Source organism: Camelus ferus, chromosome 18 (genome assembly GCF_009834535.1).
Source record: "Camelus ferus isolate YT-003-E chromosome 18, BCGSAC_Cfer_1.0, whole genome shotgun sequence".
Taxonomy (NCBI): domain Eukaryota; kingdom Metazoa; phylum Chordata; class Mammalia; order Artiodactyla; family Camelidae; genus Camelus; species Camelus ferus.
In genome coordinates, this window is record NC_045713.1 from 16,668,989 (window position 1) to 16,683,684 (window position 14,696).

The following is a 14,696-nucleotide window of genomic DNA, read 5'->3' on the forward strand; positions in this document are numbered from 1 at the left end:
TTTGAGAGCCCCTGGTCTACATCTGACCTTAGCCGGCTTCCTGGCAAATACATACGTTTTCTCAGAAAGGAGCCCAGACGGGAGTCCACGTCTTTCAGAGCCCTCCTCTGGGTGCCCCTGACAGCCACTGTGGGCACCCAGTGAGCCCTTGCCCTCACTCCCAGCCCCACCCACACTGGGCTCTCTAGGCACCAGCACCTACACACGTGCAGGTGTCTAAATTAGGCAATTGTAGTTTTTCTGGTGACGGGGCTCCCTCCTACGTGAAGTGATCTGCGTAAGATGCTTTGTTTTACAAATTGTATTCCTCCTCCTTTTTGTGCAACATATACTGCTCAGAGTACAGATTAAATGAATAGTAAACACATTATTAAGAAAACCATCCCCACCACTTGAAAAACTCAGAGCTTTGCGTAATAAATAAACACATATATACATACATATGTAATTTTCATATCATGTACACACATACATTTGTACAAATTAGCCTCTAGGAAATGACACAAAACCCTATGCTTTATTAAGCAGGGACATTTTAATGTAACACTTTTCTTTGTGATTTCTTTCACCAAGAAATAGATCCATCTGTTATCTATTTTCTGACATTTTTCGTTACTTTTTAATTCCATCCTCAATAAGTAAAGATGTGTCACAGAAGAGGAAGAAAAGAAAGTCTTTCTGTGGTTCAGGAAAAAAGAAATAAGCAAGGTTGACTTCAGGGCTGTTGCTTGGATGAAAGGCAAGCTTGTCTGTGACCAAAACAATCAATACACTGGAGAAAGAAAAAAAAAAAAAGCTTTCCAGGGCTGAGAAAATAAATGAGGTTAGAAATTGAAAGGTTTCATCTTGTTCTGAGTAATATGAATCGGAAACTATTAACGAGGCATATTACAGTAACTTGTCTAAGAGGAAAAAAGAAATTCTCCAAGGAGAAGAGACCAGATGGATTATTTTTAAGTGGTATAAAATCAGATGGCTTTGTATTTCTCCAGTGAATCAGTCTTCTTTGGGAAGAAAAGGCACTGTCTTATTCTGAACTCTTGTGTAAGAGTGACGCACGGCTGCTGAGTCCTGCCTGCCAGCCATTCTGAAAAGGAGGCAATAGAAAGATGCTGTCAGATCCTCAAGTTATCAGAAAAGGTCTTAGCTCATAAGGAATCTCAAGGACTGAATAAAAAGCAGAATTCCTATGTATGTACATTGCTGTTCAAAATATTTTGAGACCGACATTCCTTGATGGAGGGAACTCAACAAGAGGGTTGGGCGTGGGGCACAGGTGTGATAACCTTCTCACCTGGCCCGGCCCAGCCCCCAGGACCTTCCTCTTGGGGCAGCTTTGCCAGGAGGCTCTGCAGCAGTCCCAGGGAAAGGATTCAGACTCACGTCATGGTGAATGATGTGCCAAGGATGTGTGGATTTTAGTTTACACGAGACAAGAATAATATTTCTAAAGAGCAGGGTTTGAACCAGGTCCACGATGGCTGGAGGTGTAGTTCATGGTGGCTCTGGGCCCCGCCACTTTCCTGAGGGGTTGGGATGCGATTCTTATGACCCAGGGGGGCCCAAGGTTGGCATCTCTGCCGTCTTGTCCAGCCCAGTCCACTTGAGCATCCCTGAGCCCATGGAGATAACTTCAGCAGTAGATTCGAAGGGTTGCCTCCTTTAAAGAGCTTAGAAATTACGGGCTGTCTGGGGTGGTCAAAGCCCCAGGCCCCCAAATGAACATGGAATGTCCACTCCCAAGAAACATGAGACGCCTCTGACAAGCGCTGTTGACTAATGCTCTGTGCCCCACCCCAGCCACTCCTCTGCCCGTGGGTTTTGGAACTTACCACCCAGCATCCGTCTTAAGCAGGGTGGACCCCCTTGCCCTCCCTGAGACCCCTGACATCAAGATCCCCGATGTCCAGAAGCCTCTTGTGACCTTTGTCTTCCGTTTGGAATTCTTTGGCTCAAGTCCACTACGTCTATCGAATGTTGTGATTTGGATAGTGGTCACTCCTGGTGGGGACCAGACTGTCCATTCCATTTTGTTTCCCTAATCCTTAGGTTTCTTGAGTCTTTGGTTCCCCCTTCCCTGCTGGCATCAGTCGTCTCTGGCTCTGTGAAAGTCCTCATGGTGCAGGGTTAGAGTTTGCCTGTGATAAAATTCAGAGCAAAAGTTCCTGGTCTTGTCTGGAGATAGAACAGGCTTTGGGATTTCACAGACCCATCTTTAATCTGGATAAATGCACCTCAGGTGGCCAGCAGTTCAACTGAGTGCGTTTGGACATACTGGAGACGTGCTAAGAGCCTTCTCCACTCCAGCAGATGCTTTCACTGGGGATAGCACGGTAGACAGACATGGTCTCCGTCCCCATGAAATGTATGGTCCAGCAGAAAAACCAGTCATTCAACAAATACCAGTGTGATGAGCATGAAAAAACCAGGTGAAGGGATATATTATAGGAGAATATAGCAAGGGAGTATGTGACCTCGTCTAGGGAGTAGGGAAGAGCCTCCCTAAGGAAATGATGGTGAAGTCTTTAAAAAGGAGTTGAATTTAGATAGGCCAAGAAGGTGTGGGCGTGGAGCATAGGAGTAAGAGTATTCCAGGCAGTTTTAGTTACGGGAGGTGAGTAACTTGCGGGGATCTATTGTACAGCACAGTGCCTGTAGTTAACAAGGCGTGTACACTTAAAATTTTGCTCTGAAGGTAGATCTTATGTTGAGTGTTCTTTTCAAAAAATATTTACTTATTTATATGTTGAGATGTAATCAGCATACATCACTGTATACTATTGAGGTAATCATATTATTTAAGTGTTCTTATCGTGAAATAGTAATAAATAAAGAATGCAGGAGGAGACATTTGGAGGTGATATATATGTTTATGGCATAGACCGCGGTGATGGTTTCACAGGGGTAAACTTATCTCCAAACTCATCAAGTTGTACCCATTAAATATGTACAGATTTTTAGTGTCAATCATGCCTCAATAAACTGGGTTTTTTTAGAAAGGATATTTCAGGCAGAGAGAAAAGCATGTGCAAAGGTCTGAAATTCTGAGAGGGAAATATATTCTGAGAACTGCGTGTGTGTGGCGGGGGAGGGGGTGCGGTCCAGACGGCTGGAACAGATAAGGGAGGAGGAAGACGTATTAGATGTAGTGGCAGCAATCTGGGTGGGGTCTGGATTATGGAAGACTTGTAGACAGGAATTTGGCTTTTTCTTAAAGACCACTGTAAATGTTTCAGGGGAAAAAAAGATGTGATATAAAAGACACGTGTGTGTGTGTGTGCATGCGTGTGTGTGCGCGCGTGTGTGTGCCTTGTATAGTCCCATAACCCAGATGCTTTGAAGGCATTAAAGGGGAGTGAGGTTATCTTTTGCGGTTTTGTTTAATAAACGGATCATTATGACTGCCATGTGAGGAATGGATGATAATGCTGAATGGACTCAGAGGAAGGGTAGTGAGAGAGATTGGACTATTGGCTGGGCCAGTGGGAGAGACATGGACAAAATCAGAAAGCAGAAGAGACAGAATCTGAGGGTTGAGTGTATAGAGGGGTTGAAGCAGGTCAAGGTCAAGGTCAAGGTCATGGCTGACTCTCAAGTCACTAATTCAAGTAACTGGGAGATGCTGGTGCTGCTTTCTGAGATGAGGAGCACCACTGGAGGAGATCTGGGCAAAGAAGACAGAAGATGATGCTTTTTGTTTGAGATGTGGTGACTCTAAAGTCGCTGACGCTGTCCAGGTAGTTGGTTGTGTGGAGACTGAGCTAAGGAGAGAGGACAGGGCCTGAGCTAGACTTGGGCATCTTTGATGCATAGATCATATTTGAAGTTGCAAGAGGGAACAGGTTGTGTAGAGAAAGAAGAAGAGGGGATATGACAGAAGTCCAGGAAAAAAAGCAATATTTAAGACATGGATGGATCAGCTGGAAAGGAGACTGCGAAGAAGTAACCCAGAGTAAGAGAAAAAAAAAACCAAGAGACAGTGAGTTTGTGGCAGCTGAGAGAAGAGTGAGTGTAAGTACCCAAAAGTTGGCTTTAGAAACAGCAGATGTGGAAAGGACAGGATGGATCCAGGCACCATTCAGGAGGCGTGATCAGCAGGACCTGGTGGATGACTGAACACGAGAAATGAATGAGAAGGGAGAGTGGAGGATCTCTCCTAGGTTTCTGAGCAACTGGGTGAACTCACTTAGAGAACACTGGCAGAGAAGAAGGTCTGTAGGTGGGAACTGGAGAAGCTCTACTTTAGGAACATTGGACTTGAGGAGTGGCCGTCCTCTGTGACCTGGCAGTGAGATGTCAAGGAAACAGAGGAGTAGGATGGGGTCCCAGTCGAGTGAGAATTGAGACCGGGTTCCAGGACAAGTATGGGGTGTTCACTCCCACTCTGGGGTCCCACTGGACAGAGGTGCTTAGGGTTTGGGCTGAATTAAAGGAGCTAGGACGTGTTGATTCCTTTTCATGATTTGAGCCCATGGCTTACAGCAAGTAGTTGCCATATGTACTGCCCCTAAAGAATTAGGAAAATAGTGGGTTTTTTAAACTGAGGACTCTTCATCCTTTCTTCTGAAATACTTTTGGGGAAAAGATCCTAGTTTTTTAAGATGTTTAGAATTTTCACATCTCTGCTCCATACTCCAACCTCGTGCAAGTGCATGAATTTCCGTCTACTCATCCAGTCCCACTGTGTTTGCCTGTTTGCTTCTGTGGCACCTCCCAAAAGGAGATGGTGAGGCCATCCCTGGGGCCACAGCTCGTGAGCCACCTACCTGTAAAGATTTAAAATCTGCGGTGACATCTGACTCTTCTAGAAATCTTCCTCAAGAGAACTTCCAAAGGATGGCCAGCAATGTGATGTCAGTCGTAGAATAAAATGGCTTCCATAGAGTTTCTAAAATTCTTTAATGATCATTTTGTACAGGCTGGGAATTCCACCCCAAGTAGATGAAGGGTTAAGATGATTTGGTCTCTTGCTATTTTTTCCCCTCAAAACAACTTGGAAAATGAAGAATTCAGCTATTATATTTTATGTTCATTTCTTTTCTTTTAATTCGGCATTTTATTATGGGAAATTTGAAATGTAGACAAAAATAGAACAGTCTAATTAATCCAAATGTACGAATCACTCAGCTTCAACAAATATCAACGTCTTGCTGTGTGTTTTTCAGCTCCTGCCTCTCAGCTTTCAAAGCAAATTCCCAGACATCATATCATTCTACCTATAAAAACTTTAGAGTGCATTGCTAAAATACAAAGACTTTTTTTAAAAGCAGAGGCTCAAGATAAATTTACACTTGTAAAATCCATTACCCAGTTCATGTTTCTCAAAAATATTTCTGAAAATTCTGTGAGATTTTCTCAACAACAAAACAGCAACTCTATATAAATGTACAATTGACTTGTTTAAATAGGGTTACAAACAAGGGCTACACATTGCATTTGGTTGATAGGCCTCTTTTTATTTTTTCATTTTTAATTGGAGTAGAGTTGATTTATACTATTGTGTTAGTTTCAGGTGTACAACAAAGTGATTCAGTTTTATTTGTTTTTCAGATTCCTTTGCAGTACAGGTTGTTACAAGATACTGAATATAGTTCCCTGGGCTCTACAGTGCATCCTTGTTGTTTATCTATTTTATATATAGTGGTGTGTAGCTGTTCATCCCATACTCCTGATTTATTTCTCCACCATATGCCCCTTCAGTGTCTTTTAATCTATAATGTGTACCCTCACCTTTATTATTCTCACGTCACTCATTTACTGAAGACGCTAAATCATTTGTCCTGTAAAATTTTGCACAATCTAGATTTGGCAGATTGATTCCTCTTAAGGTCTTTAACATGTTCCTCTAATCTCTATTTTCTGTAAGATGTAATTAGATCTCGACGGTTGATGACACTTAGTTTTCTCTACCCCTTCCTTCTTTCCCACAAGAACACTTTAAGTGATGCTATGAACTTCCTCTCACATCATGTCGGGAGATACGTGTCATCTGGTTGTCTCGGTTTTAGTCATGTCAAGATTCAGCTGTGGGTCCATGTTTTTTTAACCTGATTCGTCTATTATAAAATTCCCCATCAACCTTTCTCCTAATAGTTTTTGCAGGAGACCAATGATCATCGCCCAGATCCGTTGTTTCATTAGGGCTTACGAAATGGTGATTTTTAAATTTCACATTTGTCCTTTTTATAAGCTCTAATTCTTCTACTAAGAAAGAACTTACCCTCATCAACTGTTTGGGTACTCTGAGATACAGTTCAAATAGAAAAGGCAGGATAAATGCTTGATTCTTTCCTTTTATTTATACGGTTTTAGAATAATGAGTTGGTGCCATAGCAACCTCTAAAGATGACCAGTGAGCTTTTTTTCCCCCAGTATTATGTACTCAAAATTTAAAATATATATATATAGTGTATTTCTAAATCCATCACAGTCATTATTCATTTTTTTGCCAATTCTGTGTGTATTTTTATTAAGGTCTTACTTAATACAATAAAATGCACAGATTTTTCAGTCTTCAGTCTGATAGGTTTCACAGTGACATATATCTCAATAATCACCTCCCAAAACATGATACGACATCATGACATAGTAGAGACTGTTGCTTGTATGCAATATGTACCATAAGGTAATTCCATGTGTGATAGATACAATGTCTGTAATTTCTTGATAGATACAACGTCCATAATTTCTGTGGAGACAAACGGATGGATACGATGCCCATCCATCTAGTTCATGTAATACGTTGTCTCATATAGAGAGAACTGTAGTTATGCAATAAACAAAAATGTGTTTGAAACAGCATGAAATTGGATTTCCTCATCCATAACTTGTGTTATATTTATGTCTAAGTTACAGTTGAAGAAACAGAACCGCGATGTTGATATTTTTATAAATGGTATCTAATGTATTTCTGTTAAGGGGAGATATATTCACTATGGTGAAATGTATTATCATAATAGCCAAACCATTTACTCTACCACTGGAAAACAGCGTGGGATGCTGTCTGGAATTTCACTTGCCCGCTCCCAGACTGCCAGATCTATTGTAAATTATTGTAGGCGTCTGTGAGTTATTTTATAGGAAGCATCCATCTATTTTTTACAACTCTGAAAAGTCTGTCACTCTCATTCATCTCCCTGGGAATAAAGCAATAATTTGATTCTCTATAAATATGAACCTGAATTTACACCATCCTCTCCAGTTGGGACTGTAGTGTTGTGGATGATTTATGGCTCTGTGTTTCTGGGGCAGGGGACTGGAAGGTGGCATCCTAGCCTGGTGTGTTTATTGCCATTTCCCGCTATTTCTACAGAAAAGGGGGTGGGGATCAACCTGTCCCTGTTCTATTTAGGGCACAATTGTTTTGTTCCCTGTACCATGTAGGCTTGTTAAATGCCAGGCCACGAAGAACAGCCACAAGGGTTCTGAGCCTCTCCATTCAGCCCTGAATCCAGTAGTTGGGTAAATGTCTGCACATACGCCATGGGCACTGTGATGTGCTCAACCTTTAGGGAAAATGTTCAGGGCTTCAACAGGAAAGTAGTTGAACATCTGGTGGCACCTCGGATTTTTGCTGCCCAGCAGATAGCACGTTGGGCAAGCCCAGGTTATCCATCTTTGGTCCGTTGAAGGAGAGCTTGCCTGAGAAATGTCGTGTTTTATCCCCTCTTCCCTTGCTAAGATGCCAAGGAGGGAGATGTCCTTTAGTCAGCTGCCTGGGGTCCTAAGGGACCAAGGCTGGCTAGGCCTGGAAATCTGGATACCTCCAGGACCAGAGAAATGGGCAGTGGGAAGAGACCTTGAATAATCACTAAAACGAGGAAGTAGGAGGTATGAGGAGGAATCGGGGCTGGAGTGCATAGCCAGAGAGTTTGAGAGCCAGGAAGACCAGGAGAAATGAGGGCCCAGGCAAGCACTGTGGAGAGAAAGCCTGGAAGAGAACCTGGGACAGGTGGTTCTGGTGCCCTGGGTGGCTCTCCCGTGCATTCTCCCGTGCATAGGTGGGCTGGCTGCACTCAAAGACCCGCAAACAGGGCAACCCTTCATGTGGCTGCAGGCCCCACTGAGGAATCCGAATTCGAGCATGAAAGGACCTCTGACATCTCTTTATCATGCTCTGAATCTGGAAGTTTTGTGCTGGGGGCTCGCCCTAACTGGAACCATTCCTCCTTGAAGGTCATTTCCTAAGGATTACATACCAGCCTAGCTCAGGAAGAAAACTCTTTGTTTATACTAATGGCTTTATTCTTGTGGAAGCTCTTATTTAAATCAATTAGTTTGGGGAACAGAAGTCTAAGTGGAAATAGGGTGGATGAATTTGCTGACTGTGACCCTCAGCTTTGAAGCCACTGTCCGTCCACGTGCAAAAGGCCATGTATGGACACGTCTTCCAGTTGACAGCCACGTGTAGCCACTGCCTGCTTCACAGAGCATGAATTGTAATTAATTCCCTCCTCTTTTGAAAATCTGAAAAGGGGAATTTATTGTGCACTTGACAACTCCATAAATTTTTAAGTGCTCTAGCTTAGAAACCCAGCTATGTGTTTCCTCTATGTGACAGAAACGGAAAGAATTAAAACCTCACATATTTTTCAGAACTTGCATTTAGAGCCTTTTTAACCTTTTTGGAAACATTCAAATTCCGTTCCTCCTACAAGAACAATCATGTAGGAAATTACAATGGTCCATTCTGTTCATGCAAAAGAGGCCAAAAGAATGTGCAGATGTCAGTGAAAGGCTGTCATTTTCTTTTTTAATGTTTCCCCCTCCCTCCCCAGCCCCCAGGATGCTCACACCAACTTCTCCTTTATGGCTCACCCAGAAAAATCAGCCAGTTCTTTGGTCTTAGAATGGCTACAGCAAATCTGGGGTTCTTTTTTGGAACATTATCAAGGAAAAATTAGCCCAGAGGCATCTTTGGGGACCTGGGAAAAGTTGGGGTGGCATGCCTGAGTCCGGGAGCTTGGGGGCAGGTTTGGGGCTTTCTCTGTGGGGTGGGCCGTGTTCTGAAGATGCTCAGGCTACTTAAAGGACTGGCAGCTATGGCGAACCTTAGCAAAGCTGTCAAGATGGAAAGAGGTCTGTACCCAGGCAGGAAGGTAGGAGGCACAATTTCTTGAGAACCAGATGATGGAATAGTTGGATGGTGGGCTTGAGGGAGTTGGTTGATGTTCCAGTTTTAGCTACTTAGAAAATCACCCCAAAATGTGTGGCTTAAAGTAACAATAATCATATTATCATCTCTCCTATGAGTCAGGAATTCAGACAGGGCACAATGTCTTACAAGATGAATTGTGTCCCAGCACCCCACCCCCTCAAAAAAAAAGGTATGTTGAAGTCCTGACTCCCGGTGCCTGTGAATGCGACCTCATTTGGAAATAAGGTCTCCACAGGTGTAATCAAGTTAAATGAGGTCATTTAGGGCTGGCCCTAATCCAGGATGATGAGTGCTCTGATGGGGAAGACAAAGACGCACAGTGAGAACACCTTGGGACATCAGAGGCAGAGGCTGGAGGGGCGTTGCCGCGAGCCGAGGAGTGCCAGGGAGCACACAGAACTGATGGCCACCACCAGGAGCTAGGAGGAGGCGAGGAAGGATTCCAAGGGACAATGGTCCTGCCAACATCTTGAGTTTGGACTTACAGGAGCAGCAAAGCGTGTCCTCAGCCACTGATAACGGGCTTTCGGGGTCCACAGGGATGCAGGTGACACGCAGGTGATGTGCGTGTGGAGACACAGCAGTGGGGCTTACCCTTACTGTCACCTGCATTTGGTGGTAGTTTGTTGTTTCCTGGGTGACTTTTGGGTTCGTTTGGAGCTTTTATATTCTTTTTTTTTAATTTAGTAGATTTAAAATAGAAAGTTCTTGAAGATACAACTATAGGTATGAGATGCCTCAACCACTTTCCAGAAAGATTTTAGCATATTTAGGAGTTAATGGGGCAAAGAATCCTATGCAAATGTCTAGAGTTCATTCAACAAATCTGTATCAAGGTCTGCAGTGTGCTGGCGCTCTGAGGGGGGTCAGAGGACTCTGACACTGTCTGGTTGGGGGGTCAGATGGTAAGTAACTAAGGACACACAAATAGACTGCAGTGCATTGGGGCAGATGACACGGAGGAAGGGGGCTACATGCTCTGAGAAAGAACAGGAGGTCAGGGGATGGGCTGGGGACGTTTGCGGTCAGGGAGGACCTCTCTCAGGAATGATATTGAAGCGTGACCTGAAGAGGGAAGAAAACAGCAGAGAACAAGACTCAGAGTCTGGTCTCAAGGTCCAGAGACAGGCGGGCTAGTGGGGCTGCAGGCCTGGGTGGCCTGGCGGAATGAATGGTCAAGGTGCAGGCTGAGAGTGAAGAGGTTAGAAAGGCAGGAAGGGCCCAGATCCCGTGGGGCCCCGGAAGCCACCATGTGCTTTGGGGACTTGATCCCAATGTGGATGAGGAGTCATTGGAGTGGGAACCACGTGACACATTTGGGTGAGAAACGGGGCTGAAGTGGACCGACTAGCCCAGTTGCACCGGGAAAGCCCTGACTGTAATGCTTGTAAGGGCTTTGCTCTCTTTTATTTAAAAGGTCAAGGCCACTATCTGATAGACTCTTGGAGTCTCTGGGCGACGAGGGCTTGGCGGGGGTGACCGGAACTTGGGGCTCCCCAGGGGCTGTGAGCCTCATTGGCTGTGGAAGCATGGTCTTAGCTAGTGGCCTGGGGAGCCCTCAGTTCGAGTCTCGTGCTGTCACTGCACCGCTCACTGCACCTGCAGAAAGGCCCTTCCACCTGGGAGCAGCTCTGAAAGCCAGCCAGAGCTCAGCTGGATTTTAAGCCTGGAATATTTCTTCCACTGGAGGGGAGGCCCCTAGAGGGCTCCGGGGGTCAGCCATTAGAGCAGACTCTCTCACTGGACACTGTGGACGCTTGGGGCTGGGTAACCCCTCGTTTGGCTGGGGGTGGGGGGTCCTGTAAGTTAGAGGATGGCCTTTACCCCTGGATGGCAGTAGTGCCCACTCCTCAGCAACCAAAAATATCTTCAGATGTCGCCAGATGTCCCTGGGAGAGGGGAAGGGGATAGAGCCACCCTCGGTGGAGAACCATGCCTTCTCAGCGGGGCATCGTGGCCCCCACAGGGGTAGTAACACTAGTTCTTGAAGGGGGTGGAATCTTAGCCATTACAATTGTTTGTAGCCCTTCCAAGGGCCACAGCGTGTACATAAACAGTAGATATATAGTAGAGGAAAGCAATTAGCAAAAAATGTCTAAAAAGGCTTCTTTGTGCGGGGGGGGGGGTGTGATAATAAAAAGCAGGGTTGAGAAACACTGATTTAGACCAAGGGGGGCCCAGTTTTTCCAGGAGGCTAGAGGACAGGAACTTGGAAATTGGAATGGGGAACCAGAGGGCACAGCGGGAAGGCTCGGGCGCCAGGCACCACTCATTGTCCTAATAGCCAACAAGTGTCGCTGACCACGTGCCAGGCACCGTGCCAAGCAGTTTAATGCACACAAGCAACACCATGCACAATAAATGCTTTTATTTATTTCCCACCTCAGCTGGGAAACGGAGGCACGTGCAGATTAACCATAAACCGTCAGTGTCCAGAAACTGCGCCCCTGACCTGGGTGGGTCAGAGCCAACGTGCGCGTGGAGGAGTGGGATTTAAAGAGTTCATTAGAGTCAAGGGGTCTGCACCTTGGCGGGTAATTTGGGATCGTGGGTCGGTAGTGAGATCCTTCACTTGACTTTGCCTGGGGGCCTCTTCCTCCCTGATGCCTGCAGAGCTGGGTTGAAGCAGGCTTGGCTGGGCAGCTGCAAACGGATTCTTTCCCAGGGAAGGCCAGCCCGTGCGAGTCCTTTCACACTCGCTCAGTATATCGGGATGCCCCCTGACTTCCCTCTAGGACTGTCTCAGCTGAGTCCTTTCTTCTCGTAAGCTCAAGATCTTCTTCTAGGGAAGGAATTTTGTGAGCGTCCCTGGTTAAAAAAAAAAAAAAGAACAGTATTTTCCACCCAAGCTATATATCTACAAAGGGAAATAACACTATTTCATGCCATTTTGGAAGGGCAAATATTATTCCCTTTTCCAACTCCAAATTTTAGCTATTTTTATCTTGTCCGAAGGGCCCGTTGCAGGGGAGGCAGCTCCCAGCCCCCAGCATGCACCCCAAAACGGATGGACCCTCCTCTGCTCGCCCATGGTGACCCGGGAAGATGGCAAAAGCTGCATCTTTGATGTTTCAACTTTGAACAAGTTGCTTTAATGTAGAGTCATTGGAGCATTTCCAACTAGGCATGGAATTATGCTAATTGCCTCTGCGTGCTGCTCTTTCCAGGACAGTCCTTGCACACAGATTAGATGTGGCTCCTTCCTGCCTCTCTTCCTCTCTCTCTGTGGCTGTTGATGGGTCCAGAGCGCCGGCAGCTATGTTGCAGGGAGATGCCCCACCAGGTCATTTTCAGGCTTAGATTCACTGCAGGGGTCTGTGGGTAGGGACCTAAAAGTTCATATGGCAGTTGTCAGCCAGCCTGGGCTTGAACTCCTCTGGTGACAAGGTGCTCATCACCTGACACCCCTCCTACCCCTCCTACCACCCGACCCCTCGGACCACTGGAGATAGTATTCCTGATGGCCCATGTTCCGGGATGCTGACCATAAGCCAGGTGCTATGCCAAGCGCTCAACGCTGCTTTTAATGCATAGAGCTGCCCGGTGAGCTACTGTCATCACCATCGCCTGGACGGGGAGCTGAGACTCAGAGCTGGCAGATGGAGGGACAAGACGTCTGACTCCGAGGCAGGATGAACTGCCGGGCAATGTCACCTTGTAATTTATTTCACAGTAGCCTTAATGCAGTGTCTCCCTAGCAGGGCACGGTTCTCCCCATTGGCACTCTGCAGCGCAAGTTCAGTTTCTCTTCTGATAAAATTCCTTCGGATAGAAGACCCCAGTGGTGTGCCCTTCCCCACCCCGCCCCCCTGAGCCCCCTCTTCCGGAGGATAAACATACCTGCTCCCTCTCTGGCTCTGATCTCATGCTTCACATCTCCCACCATCCAGGGCCTTCTCCTCTTGCATTGCCCAGAAAAGAACCTGCCTCTTCATCTATGGCCCAGAGCTGGGTAAGGGGCCAGGGACATGTCCTATTCCTTGTTCTCAAAGTTATGCTTCAAGCCTGAGACCACGTCATATTGTGGATACAGAGTGAATAAACCCACCTCCTTTCCCACAGACCAGGGAATGCTTGGGGGCGTTCCCTGCAGGACTAATCACTGCAGCTGCACTGAGAAGGCCTGAGTCAGGGGTACCTGGAAAGCCGTCCCCATTCTCCACCCTCGCCTTGACCCTTCCTTCAACACTCAGTATTTAAACTTAAGGAAGACTTGCTTTGGTGCCAACGATCTGCTCATTCCTCCTTTCACGCGTTTCTGTATTCAATATTTACTGAGCAGTCAGGTACCTCGTAGGTTTTAAGCAGAGCCCTGGGTTTGGGGATATACTGTGAGGATGTCACAGGTCCTGTTCCCAAAGAAGAAGAAGAAGAAATCAGTACTTACAATGAAGTGTGATGAGCACGGACATACGGACGCGCCAGGATGACGTGGGATTACAGGAGAGGATTCCAGGGCTGGGGGTCACATCTGACTACCTTAAAAGGCACAAAGGGGTAATGGTGTTCCCAGAGAAGTGGAGGATGTGCTCAGAGGAAAGAGAAATTCATTTAGCCTAAGGGAAACTTCCCACGACCAAGGGAGGCAGGTTAATGTAAATCGTATTGGAAGAGTCTTACCAATTTGAATATTTATGGACTGCTGCCAAGGGTGCACGCTCTTTTAAATGTTACTCACCCCACTCCGAATCTGTCACTGTTTGTGGCCGGTGCGTTCAGATGGCCAGCACGTAACATGACGACAGTAAAGGAGACTCATAGCTCTTGGCAGCCTTATTTTCTTGTGAAATTGGCCTTTCTCCTCTCTCCTTCCACCTTAGGGATGTTCTGTTTTTATTGATCTTTTGTAGCATCTGATCTTATCTCACAGCAGATACGGAACATCTCTGTTTCCATAGAGTATATAAAGGCACTTACTTGTGGGATCCCTGTGGCCTGCTTATCTCATCTCTCAGTTGGCCTGATACCCATTCCTATCACTGTCTGCTTTCCCGGGCTGTAAATAGTCATGTGATTGGTGAATGTTTCTTAGGAGATTCTTGGTTTTGCTGAGTTTACTGCCATCAGCTTCAGCCATTGTAGTTAACTCTTATTCATGCCCACCCATGTGCTCACATAGACGCACTCACACACACACACACACACACACACACAGATCCCATTTTGATTTACCTTGCTTACAGTCTTGGATCACAGATGAGATAGGCTGATATATTCAAGAAGCCACAGGCAATATTAACCGAGTGTGTGATGAGTCTGAAAAGGGGGACCGTGGAGGGGAGACAAAGCTGAAAACTCTTTGGTGATCAGACATAAATGGCCCATTTCTCCTCAACGGGATGTCTTGTTAAAATACAAGCTGTCATCGCCTAGGATGGTGATATGGTGAGAACCCCATTAAAAATGCTCTCAGTGCTGCCTGAGAAGTAAAGAGTTTTATCATCAATTAATTAGACTCAGGAAAGCATGTGAACAAACAGAAAGAAGTACCTAAAGCCTATGAAAATGTTCTTAACACAAAAAAATAAAGTCGTAAGAG

The 14,696-nt window shown here is 45.7% G+C and overlaps 1 protein-coding gene across 2 annotated transcripts in view; it reads left to right on the plus strand.

Moving 5' to 3' along the window:
* The window catches only part of GALNT17 (polypeptide N-acetylgalactosaminyltransferase 17), a 364,964-nt gene that overhangs the window by 281,699 nt on the left and 68,569 nt on the right, over window positions 1–14,696 (plus strand). The window lies entirely within an intron of this gene.